Below are 12,583 nucleotides of genomic sequence, written 5' to 3' on the forward strand. Positions count from 1 at the left end.
GCAAAGCCCAACATCCCGTCTCTGTTCCTCAAGGACCCCAGACTAGCTTGGGAAGTTTTCTTTGGCCCATGTACCACTTACCAGTACCGACTCGTGGGCCCTGGAAAATGGGATGGAGCCAGAAATGCCATCCTGACCCAGTGGGACAGGACTATGAAACCTTTAAAAACCCGAATTGTTGCTGATCCCCCCCAGCCTGCCTCCATGTCACGTTATTTTAAAGTTTGGTGGGCACCTGTCCTATTTGCCTCTCTTCTAATTATCTGTAAACCTTCACTGTTTAAATTTGTGTGAGATAAGTTCTAAGATAGCATTTTTCTGTACTACAGTCTTCTAACTTTTGAAATACAGATGATGAATTCTCAGATAAGGAAGTCTCTGTGTGATTGTTTCCTCACATGTCTTCTAGGTTATGCACTCTTCTAAGGCATGGATAGAAAGAAGACGGACTCAAAGGCAGTACATTGAATAGAACTGAGTGTCCATAAACTAACAAGGCTTCTAAAAGTCTCCTAGATTCTTTAGATTCTCAGCATAACCTAATGCTTATAGCTTTGGGGCTGTCAGAAACTTCGGTGTCTATTCCTCAGCAAACTGGGAACACATCAATTCCCCTAAGTCAGCAGAAGCAAACAAAAATCAATGATTAATATTACTGAAGGTAATTTCCTTAAATTCCAAAATTTCTAACCTACCCAGTAGAGATTAAACTTACTTTTTCCAAATAACATTTAAAGTAGTTGACCACCCTGACAATACCGTTTGTAGTTGGGGACAGTCCTTGTGATCTCCGCCTCTGTGTCAAATAGACCTGTCTATCTTTGGATCCTGTGTATCCCTCCCGGCCCAGTGCACCCTTCCTGGAAAAGTATCTCAGTAAGCCCAGCCTTTCTCCACCCTTAACTCACACAGCTTCTGTGTCTGGGCAAGTGCAGTGATTATCTGCCTGGGAAATTAACTGCTCCCACACATCCCACTGTCATTCTTATGGGCAGAAGCCTGCCCACAGGGAGTACACACTTGGCTCTAGGCATAGGATGAGGAAGTCTCCTAACTCTGAAGTTTAGCTAGGAAACCCATATATTTTGTAAATCGCCCCCTTTATCTGGCCTTCAGGTGTTCTGGCTGACTTCCTAATCAATACAGATCCTTTTTTATGGAATCCATAATGATTATAAAATGGCTCCAAGGTGTACCAGTCAGTGTCTTAGTGGATTGATTGATCCTTAGTGAAACATTACTCTGCAGAGATAGCAAAGGGGAAGGGGATTACAAAAAGAAAGAAGTTGTATTATGTACATGTACTCACTCCCCAAGATGACTACAAACTGCATGTACAGCAAACATGTACTAATAAAATAAAATGAAGTGAAACTCTAACTAAAACAATAGAAGTCTCTAGATGATGAGGAAGAATGGAGCCACTCTCAAAAACCCTTGAGACCACCATCAAATGTAACGCATGACATCAAAAGAACTATAATCTATGTCCTATGAAAGACAAAGTAGTATTGCATCCATGAAATAAGAATAGAATTCTCCTATAGAAGGAACAAGAGAATAAGAGAGTACAGAAAATAAAAAGGGGAATGAAATAAAAAGTTGAGCAATTTTCACAGAAAGTGGAACAAAAAGAGAAATTATGAACAATAAAAAAGACTAAGAAAATTAGAGACCCTATCTAGAAAATTGAATATCTGGATATGAGAACTTTCAGAAGGAAAAATGAACAAGAAGTATAAAATTATTTTTAAAAATTCATGTGCCCCTAAAACTCTGAAGACTTATATTGCAAGGACTCACTGAGAATCCAGCACAATGATGAAAGGCACACTGGAGGTCTGTTTTGGACAGAAGTATAGGTGGCCTGTTATGACTACCATTTAGGTACATGTAAGAGTCCAGAAATCAGGAGAGAAAAGTCAGAGTTGGAGATGTAAGATGGAAGCCATTTGCACATAAAAGTATTTCCATCCAAAACTGAGCAAAATAGCTATGAAGTTAGAAAAATGGGAAGGGCCAAGAAGAAACAGAGAACAGGAGAGAAGGGAAGAGATTAGGGTTCAGAGAAGAGATGAGGAAAAGGAACAGTCAACAACTGAGGCAGGATATGCTCAGGGAACCAGAGGAGAAAGTCCTCTGGAAGATGGGTGTGGTCAACTGTGTCACAGGCTCCCAGGGGGGAGACACTGGGGTACAATAGTACCCCTTACCCATAGCTTCACTTTCCATGTTTTTACTACCCATAGGCAACCACAATCTGAAAATATTAAGTGGAAAACCCCAGAAATAAACAATTTATAAGTTATGTGATTTCTTTTATTAGACACCGGGTCTTGCTATGTATTTCAGACTAGCATTGAACTACGTAGCTCAGGCTAGACTTAAACTCATGACAATCCCCCTGCCTCAGCCTCCCACATTACAGGCATATGCCACCATGCCTGGCTTCATAAGTTTTAAATAACTTTTATTACAGCAACTGTTATAGTTGCTCTATGTTATTATTTGTTATTAATCTCTTCCAGTGCCTCGTTTATAAATTAAACTTTGTCATAGGCATATATGTAGAGAAAAAATAATACTGTTGTTCCCACCTACAAGTTCCACATCCATGGTTTCATGGATCCACTGTGAATCAAAACACTAAGAATGGAAACATCATTTGACCAGCTCTATCTCTTCTGGGTATATTTGCAAAAAACAACAATTAAAGACATCATACTATAGTTTTTCATGCATACTCATTTTTATAGCAGTGCAGTTCACAGTAGTTAAGATCTGGAAACAGCCTAGATGAATGTCAACAGATGAGTGGATAAAGAAAATGCGACATATCAGCTACATAGAAGAATTAAATCACGTTTTTTATAGAAAAATACGCAAAACTCAGGATCATTCTGCTAAGTGAATTGGCCAGACTCAGAAAGTTAAATACTGCATGTTTTTTCTTACAGGTGACATATGAAATATAAATAAATGAGTGAATAAAATAAAGGAGAGATGATAAGAAACTAGAAGATAGACTTAGAAATGAGAAAGTGGACCAGTAGGAGGAGTGAGGAAAGGAGAGAATGGTAAAGGAATTGAAAATGACCAAGACATGTTATAATCATATACTGTTTCTTAAAATATTAATATCTCTATTCTATATTCTGCACTTAAAAAAAGAAAAGAAAAACATTTAGGAAAAATACTGTGTCTATAATAAATGTATACAGACTTTTTTCCTTGTCATTATTGTCTAAATAATAGAATAATTTACAGCCATTTAAGCTCTATTACAAGTAATCTAAAGATGAGTTACAATAAAAGGAAAATGGGCCTAGAATATATGCAAATGCAACCCCACTTTATTACAAAGGACTTCAGCATCCATAGATTTTGGTATGGCAGGGGGCATCCTAGAACAAATCCCCCTGAGGAAAGCAAGGGACAACAACACATGAACTCAGAGAGAGTTGGTGCTACCACGGTTTCAGGCACATCATGGAACAGCCTCCCCAAGGATGAGGGCAAGTGGTATGGAAGGTAGGGGGCTTTGTCATTGGACTAAGATGGAGAGCACTGGTGACCATAGTAAGAACTGTGCATCTCTCAGAAGCATCAATGTATTGAAAGATTAGGATCAGTGTAGGTGGATGATGTGAGATGGAAAATATTGATCATTTAAATGTCAAGTACTATAAAATGTTTCAACATTAAAATAATTGTGAACACAATTATTGAGGTAATCATGAGACTACATAGAAATTAGGTCAGTCTTGGTCTCTGCTTCCATGTGCTCCCCCTCTCCAGCCCCACAGAGCACTCCACCCAGTGCTATCCATGAACACATGAACATTTCCAGAGCTGGGATTGTAACTCAGTGGTAGTGAATGTGCTTAGTATGAACAAGGCCCTGGGTTTGATCTTCAACACCAAAAAAATGAAAAAAATTTACAGTAGTTTTGTAGAAAAGTGTGAGAAGCACCAACAACATACAAATATTGGCAATCACCACCCCCCTCCTGAGCTAATTTTTAAAGACACCTCTGAAAATCCTATCCTGGAGACAAGATTGCCAGGAGCACATTTGACGAATCTTCATGGAACACCAAGTGATTCTGCCTACACACAGTGTTCACCTCCAGTTTCCTCCTGTTACTGTCAGCAGTGTTAAAATCCCACTACATATTTGGTGGAATTATCCACTATATCTTTCTGAAGACTAACGTGAAGGAGCTAAGGATACATCATCTCAAAATATGCCAAACTGATAAATTCAAAATGAAATCATGTAAGGAACTGATATTTCAAAAAGAGTCATTTGGCCAGTCTTTTCCTAAGAAAACATAAAGATTATTTAGGGAGGGATGGCCTTCATATGTCAAGGCAAGAAAATACAGTTGGTCACCAGAGACTGGTAATTGGGCCTACAAAGAACCAGCATATACAAACTCATGTGGAGTAACACTTATGCCTCACTGGCTACTACACCCCGTCCTTGATTTCATAGTAACAGCTCAAGAACTTGCTACCCTGGTTCAGTGATCCATCTGTCCCATCATTTCTTCACAGTTCCATTGTTCTTTGTCTAAAAATATCTAAAGGCATCATATTAGGTCATTTCCTCAGACTTCACTCTTTCATAAAGGTCCCTATATTATATGTGTGTGTGTGTGTGTGAATTAATAACACTCATATGTTTTCCCTTATTGCCCTGCTTTCGTGTTAATTTGGATCCTAGGTATATCCAAAGTCCACATAAGAACTAAGGACCAGGGTTGAAAAGAGGATCTGTCTACCTACTACAAATGTCTACACTAACTGTGGCTGTTCCCTAGCAGGGTGCACACCAGTCCCAAGTGGAAGGATCAGACAAGATTAGTGGTTCTTAACTCGCTTGTCATGTCACGTCAGGGGGATCAAGGATACGAATGGGAGAAGAAATTAAAATCCTACTAATATTTTACTGAGTAAAAAATGATATTGTGCTAACAGTTTTTAACCACTCATTCCTATTAACTCTGGTAGAAAAGGATTCCATGAGTTAAGTGTGAAATGTCTTGCTGACTTTCACACCTGGTACTGCATCTGAGTGCTCAGCAGACAGCAGGATGCACAAGTAGGATCTAGAGGGTCTCATAAAGAGAGTGCTACAATAAACTCACAACAGTAGTGCAGTCTTACCATCTCACTGTTTTGTGCTTTTTACTAACTGATGGTACAAGTCACTAAAAGCAACTCTAGAAGGGACCAAAATAGCCCAGGGAAAGTAAGCAGGCACTTAATGTCCTAGTAGGGCTACTTATCCTTTAGAAACTTTCCCTGACTATTATTCCACTCAAGTGGGCTTTTGGCAAGCATGTGCCTCCCTATAGATATGTGGTCAATTAAGGGGGTGTTTCTTCGCACTTTGACAAAAATCAATTCTGCCAATAATAAATAATATACCCAGCCTCAGGCGTTTTGATACAGGAACAGAAAATGGGTAGTTTTTCCTTTTTCAGAAATTTCATACAAATGGAGTTGTGTCCTATGTAGACTTCTGTATCTGGCTTGTTTGATAGAACACAATGTTTTCAAGGATTTTCAATGTTTTGTGCATGAGTAGACTGTTTCGGTTTTTACTGCTGAATATCAATCACCCCATGGTACACATACAACACATGTTATTTATCCATTCGCCAGTTGGTGGATATCTGGATTGCTTCCAGATGTTGGCTTATTATGAATAAGGTTGTTACAAACACTCTTCTATAAGTCCTTGCGTGGACATACAGTTTTCTTGGGTAAATTCCTAATAGTCAGTTCCTAGGCCCTACAGTAGGGTCCTGCTAACTCTATAAGAAACTGTCAGATAGTTCTCTCAAGGAGCTTCATGATTTTATATTTCCACCAGAAATATATGAGGCATCCTGTTCTCTATATCCTCACCAAGACTTGATATTATCTATGTGTTTTATTTTAGTCATGCCAGTGGGTACGCACTGGTATTTCCTTGTAATTTTTTGTTTTGTTGCTGATTTGGGAGTTTTGTTTGCTTGTTTTAGATAAAAATCTCACTATTCAGTCCAAGCTGGCCTTGAACTTGCTACGTAGCCCAGGCTGACCTCTACCTCACAATCCTCCTGCCTCGGCCTCTGAAGTTTTGGGATTATAAATGTGCACCACACTGTCCAACTTCTGTCTGATTCTTTAATTTGCATTTTCTTAATAATTAAAAGTACTGAACATCTTTTCTTTTCATGAGCTCATTTAGCATGTACATATTCTTCGGTGAATATCTATTCAAATATTGCCATTTGTATTTATTGTTTGGTTGGCTGATTTGTTTTTCTGAGACAAGGTCTCACTATACAAAGTGTGATAAAAATACACAATGAATGCTTAAGTTTTAAAGATGTATTACAGCTGGGGATTTAGCTCAATGGTGCTGTGCCTGCCTTGCAAGCACAAGGTCCTGAGTTCGATCCCTAGTACCCCCGCAAAAAAAGACTGTAACAAAATACTCTCTTTTTCACTTTAAATACACTTATCCCATCATTCTTGCCACTTTCTGAAGCAGTTCTTGAAGTCTTCTTTCATGAATGTCTTTACAAGGTATGATGAAAACTGCTGAACCCTGCTGCCAAATGTCATCCAATGCAAAGGTAAGCATGCAGATACATTACTGGGTGTCCTCATCTACCTTATTCAGTGGATCTGTCACACTGCTACTTCCGGCTCATCCCCAAAGTTAAAATGACCATGAAAGATAAACATTTTGAATTGATTTTCATTCTGTAATTCCAACACTCAGGAGGCTGAGGCTGGAGGATCACCATGAATACAAGGCCAGCCCGGGATACAGAGCAAGTTCAAGGCCAGCCTGAAATAAACAGTGAAGCCCTGTCTCAAAACAAAACAAAATAAAAACTAAGAAGCATTTGCATAAAAAGAAACAATTCTCAGAGCTAAAATTCTGAGATGATAACGCCAGGTACTTAGGAGGCTGAGGAAGGAGGGTCTCCAAGTTTGGGCAAATTGGCATTCTGGGCAATTTAGCAAGAACCTGTCTCAAAATAGAAAATAAATAAATAATAAATAAAAGGGCTGGGAATGTAGTTCAGTGATAGAGTACTTGCCCACATACATGAGGTCACGGTTTCAATCTCCAGTATGCAGACAAAAAAATTGAGGTAATCTACAGAATGGAAAAAAATATTTTCAAACTTCACTGAACAAGCAATTAATATTCAGAATATATAAGGAACTCAAAGCAATGCCAGAAAAATCTAAATAATCCAATTTTTAAGTGAGCTAAAGATATGAATAGACATTTCTTTTACAAAAGATATAAAAATGTCCAATATCTATATGAACAAATGTTAAAAATCATCAGGGAAAGGCAAACCAAAATCACAGTGAGATATTGCCTTGCAGTTAGAATAGTTATTATGAAAAAGACAAAAACAAATGCTAGCAAAGATACACAGAAAGGTAAACTCTTATACACTGTTCATGGGAATGAGAATTAGTACAGGCATTATGAAAAACAGTGTGGAGAGTTCCTTAAAACATTAAACAAAGGGCCGTGGATTTAACTGAGTGGTTCTGTCACCTGCTTCACAAACACAAGGTCCCCAGTTTGATCCCCAATACCAAAAAAAAAAAAAAAAAAGTTAAAGAGAACTACCATATGATACCGCAAACCTACTGAGTATATGTGCAAAGGAAAAGAAACCATATATCAAAGAGACAACCAGCATGAGCATGTTTATTGCAGCACTATTCACAATGGCCAAGAGAGGGAATAAATGGATGCGTGGATAAGGAAAATGTACTACATATATATGTGTGTGTGTGTGTGTGTGTGCGTGTACATGTGTATGTATACATATATATATATACATGTGTATGTATGTGTGTGTATATATATATATATATATATATACACACACACACACACACACACAGTGGGATGTTATTTGGCTGTAAAAAAAAATCCTATCCACTGCAGCAACATGAATGAATTGGAAGTCATTCAGTGAAATAAGCCAGACAAAAACTGTAATCATATGTTTTCACTCATTTAGAGAAACTAAAAAGTCTATCTCATACAAGAACTGAAAGGAGGCTGGATCCCCAACTGTGGGACGGGGTGTTGAGGTGATGGAACTAGGGACTGTAAATGGAAAGGGGAGAAATTTGGTAAGGGGCTCCAAAACACAGTCAGATAGGAGAAATTAGTTTAACTATGGTCTATTGCAATGTATGATATATTTCTTTCTTTTTTTTTTTTTTTTTTTTTATACCAGGGATCAAACTCAGGGCCTTGCACTTGTGAGACAAGCAACAGAACCACGGAACTAAATCCCCAGCTCTTCTAGTTATTTCAAAATAACTAGAAGAATATAAAACTTTCCAATACATACAAATGATTAATGTTGAGAAAGTGAACGTATTTATTGCCCTAATTTGATTACTATATGTTATATGCAGGTATTGAATTATCACACCATACCCTATAAATTTGTACATGTTTAAATAAACACAAATAAAAGTTATGCACGTTGTAAAGCTAGTGTCCCACTATAGTTAAAAAGACGATTTATAAATGGGAACAGTTAAACTAGATATGAACTGACAAAGTTCTATATATTTTGAAGGTCAAATTCATAGAAGTTTGTGATGAATTAGATGTATAATATGAAGGAGGACTCAAAGACACTCTCAGTTTGCTAGAATGAACACTGGATAGAAGGAAGACAAGAAAATCAGATTTGACAGTGGGAACATGAAGAATTCAGTTTAAGAAAGGAAAGAAGGGAAGGGAGTAATACATTTTGAGATCTTTGTGAGACATCCAAATGCAGCTATCTAGTAACTAGTTGGAAGTGGAAATAAGTATAAAGCTCATAGTCAAACAAAAAAATTATATACAATAGTACATGAACATATAGTACATACAAATAATCATATAAGATAACTTCTTAAAAGAGTGATTGTTAGGTCATTAGATAAAATTTTTACAGAAATCATCAAACTGCCCATGAAAATTTATACTTTTTGTCTTTTCAATGTTCTTCCCCTCCCACTCCTGCCAAATCTATCTAGTATCAAGCTTTTTATGGCACTGAAAGGTTTTCAATGTCCTATAACACAATTCAACCATAAATGTGTAGAACACAATGTAATTTTGATTCACATTATTCTGATTCCTATTCGTGCACCAATAGTCAATTTGTGTTTCTTTTGTGGTTTCCTAATTTCTACTGTTTTGTCCTCTTCATAATTATTATTAATTATTATAGGAGCTCAATGTGCTTTGTGAATATTAATCATTTTTTCTCCTGGATCATCTCTTACCTTTGATTTATGATGTCACCATGAAAATATTTTCCGTTTCATAAGAGCACATCTATTCATGTTTCTTTGTGGTGTCAAGATTTAGTGTCTTTCTTGTACCTTCCTCCTTCCAAAAATTACTAAGGTAAGCTTTGTTTTACCTTAGCTCATTACAGTATTATTTTCATGTTTTAGCTTCTAAGCAATTTGAAATTTAAGTAATGCACATTGGGGGATAAAAATTAACCTTCTTCTTTTTCTAAATAACTAATTTTCTCAGTTTCATTTATCAGATACACCACCACTCCTCCACTGATTTGAAATGTCATCTTTAATACACTAACTTTCCATAATAAACACACCAGTGTTGACTGACTTTCTACAGTTGATCCAAGATTTTCTTCTTTTAGAGTAAGAAAAAGTACAGTATGAGAGTTTAGGAGTTCCTGATAATAAAACTATAATATTAGCATATGTGTGCATATATTTTCAACAGAGGGTTATGGCACCCTGCTTAGAGAGATATGATGTTAAACCATTATGGAACAGATACTTTAAAAGGAGAGAGAGTATAAAGTATGTCACCTTACAGGTGACTAAATTAAAAATTGATAGACTCAGATTTTCATGATGCTCTTAAAGCACTGATTCTACATTTACTTCAGTACCCCTAGGGCTATACGAAGCTAAACAGCTACATTCAGAATAAACTCCTGACCACAGAGGTAAATACCAAGGAAAGATCAATCAAAGTTGTAAATAAGTTTATGTTGTTTCTAAGAGATTTTGTCACAAGGTGATAAATGAGTAAGACAATGTTCAATAGTGAAAGAGCAGTGCCTAAATCTGTCTTGCTTGTCTTTAAACTATTTACCTGAGAGAGTGCAACTGGAATTTGTCCAGGAGGAAGCTTATAGCAAGCATTTTAGATTTAATAACTAGCAGACTAAAGATCTAGGATTAGTGGGGAATAGAGAAGTGACTTTTTTTGGTACCAGAGATCGAACGCAGGACCTTGCCCATGCGAGGAAGGCAACAGAACCACTCAGCTAAATCCCTGGCCCTGAGAAGTGACTTTTAAAAAATGGAAGAGACCACACTATAAATCCCATCAGATGGGATCCTCTTAATGGAGTTAAAACACAAGCAAGTGCTAAAATTAGAAAGCTTTCTGCCACCAGCCTTGAGTGTCCTAGAGACAGAAATTTCCACCAAACACTTTGTTTACTGGGGCTATGCTATGTGAGAGAATGTTCTCAGACTCATGCAGACAAAAGGTAGGGTTGGTTTGCCTATTTGTTTTCTCCAATGTTATAGTCCAAAGATACAAAGATAAATCCTACCTATGCCAGGAAGCTGCCCTTGCACTCTGTAGAATAGCCCAAATTTGACAAGGGAGAAGGAAAAGGTTTGTATTCATATCTCCAAACTGAAACAAGTTGCAAATGATTGCATTACTCCTTTTTCTAAAGTAACCAAATATTTATTTAAAATATCAAATCACACTCATAATTTATCCTAACTGCAGGTTTGTTTCCCATTTATAAAATGTTAGTGTGTGATATCTTGGACCCCTCACCTTTCTCAAGTATATGGTTCTGTAAGTATAAGATTGCAGGGAAACTTCCGCCGCCTGCCTTGCAAGCACAAAGACCCGAGTTTGATTCCCAGTACAAAAAAGAAAATGGCACAGTAGCAGTTCCTTGGGGGGAAAATGTTCCAGAATAATAAATAATATAATCATTATGTACTGCAAACACGTACTAATAAAAAATTAAAACTGAAGAGAAAAAGGAGGAGCTTGAAAGTTAGGAATTGTTTGGACATGCCAGGGAGATTGTTCCTTCTACAACATTATCACCTGAAGCTACCTCAGAGTCCAAAACAGAGAAAGAACTGATCACCCATGTTCCCTTAAGAAGGCACCAGGAGTAGTACAGTCTGCTTCACCTACCTGTTTACGTCAGTCACCCACTGAAGTCCAAGCTCCAGGTCATCCTTCATCACTGGGCTCTTCATCCACAGGACACTACAGATCTGATTGGCCCGATTGTCCATCCTTCCTGAACCACACACCTTTACACTATGTTCTATGAAATTTACAGTTACCACCAGTAAGACCTTCTGTCCTTAAACACTTCCATGAGTTTCCCTACTTCATATGCTGCCCAGAAGGATCCTTCACCAGGATCCTTACCAAGTTGATAATTTCTTTTTTTCACATTCAATATACCACAATGCCTGGAGAGGGTAAAAGTATCCTTGCCCCTCATTTTCATATTAAAATCAGTTCTACTCCCACAAAAAAAATGAACTCTTTCTCTTTTTAGTTTCTTTTTTATCAGTAATATGTTTGCAATACATAATAGTTATTTCATCTTGGGGAACTGGTACGCAGACATATCACATCTTAATCGTTTTTAATCATTTCCCTTCCCCTCCTGTTCCTCCCATCTCCCTCATCTCCAGGCCCCCTTCCCATCTCCATAATGTTTATCTCCTTGTTTCTGACTATCTGTCTTTTAGAAATTCAACTCCTTAAAAAAGATTCCATCAGATTAAAGGGAAGTGTGTAATCATCCATCCACCTCCCACCACTCACCTCCTTCATTCTTGCAAGATTTGAAGCTCTTGGTTTTCTGCGTCCCCTCTGCCATCACTGTTATCAATGATCTTGGTGATCCCATAATCCAACTACATGAGCCAACCAATGCATTGATCTCCCTAGTCCTTTCCCTCCTCATCACTGATCACTTCTTACCTAAAATCTTTGCTTTCCCTTCTCAGATCATTGTCAGCTCCCTTCCCCTGTTAATCCTTGTCACAGTTCAGACTAGGGAGATTTAGGCAGCCCAAAGAAGAGATACAGAGCCATGGGCTGGGTTAAACATCTTATATTCAGTGCTTAGCCACTTTCATCAATTTAGCCAAAGTACCACCATCTTAGGCTTTCCCGTTGCCCTACACACCCTCACCAGAAATCCAATCTACTGACAATCCTACTTTCACTCTCTGTCATCACCCTCAGTCCAACAGGTATCTTAAACATAACCAAAAGAGATTCTCTGTTTCCCATCTCAAACACCCACTTCTTCTCCAATCATTTCCATCTTTCTTGCTGAGTTTTTCAAACGAAACCTTGAGAAAACATACTTGGTATCTTCCTTTCACTCACTTTTTTGTAATGTATGAGTGGAAGTTGACTTCAGTACCTTCACAGTTACCATTTGAGTCCATACCCTGTGCTTCATCACTTGCTCGTGCTAAGGCA

This window comes from Fukomys damarensis, unplaced genomic scaffold (assembly GCF_012274545.1).
Source record: "Fukomys damarensis isolate Sample0158 unplaced genomic scaffold, DMR_v1.0_HiC HiC_scaffold_11, whole genome shotgun sequence".
NCBI lineage: Eukaryota > Metazoa > Chordata > Mammalia > Rodentia > Bathyergidae > Fukomys > Fukomys damarensis.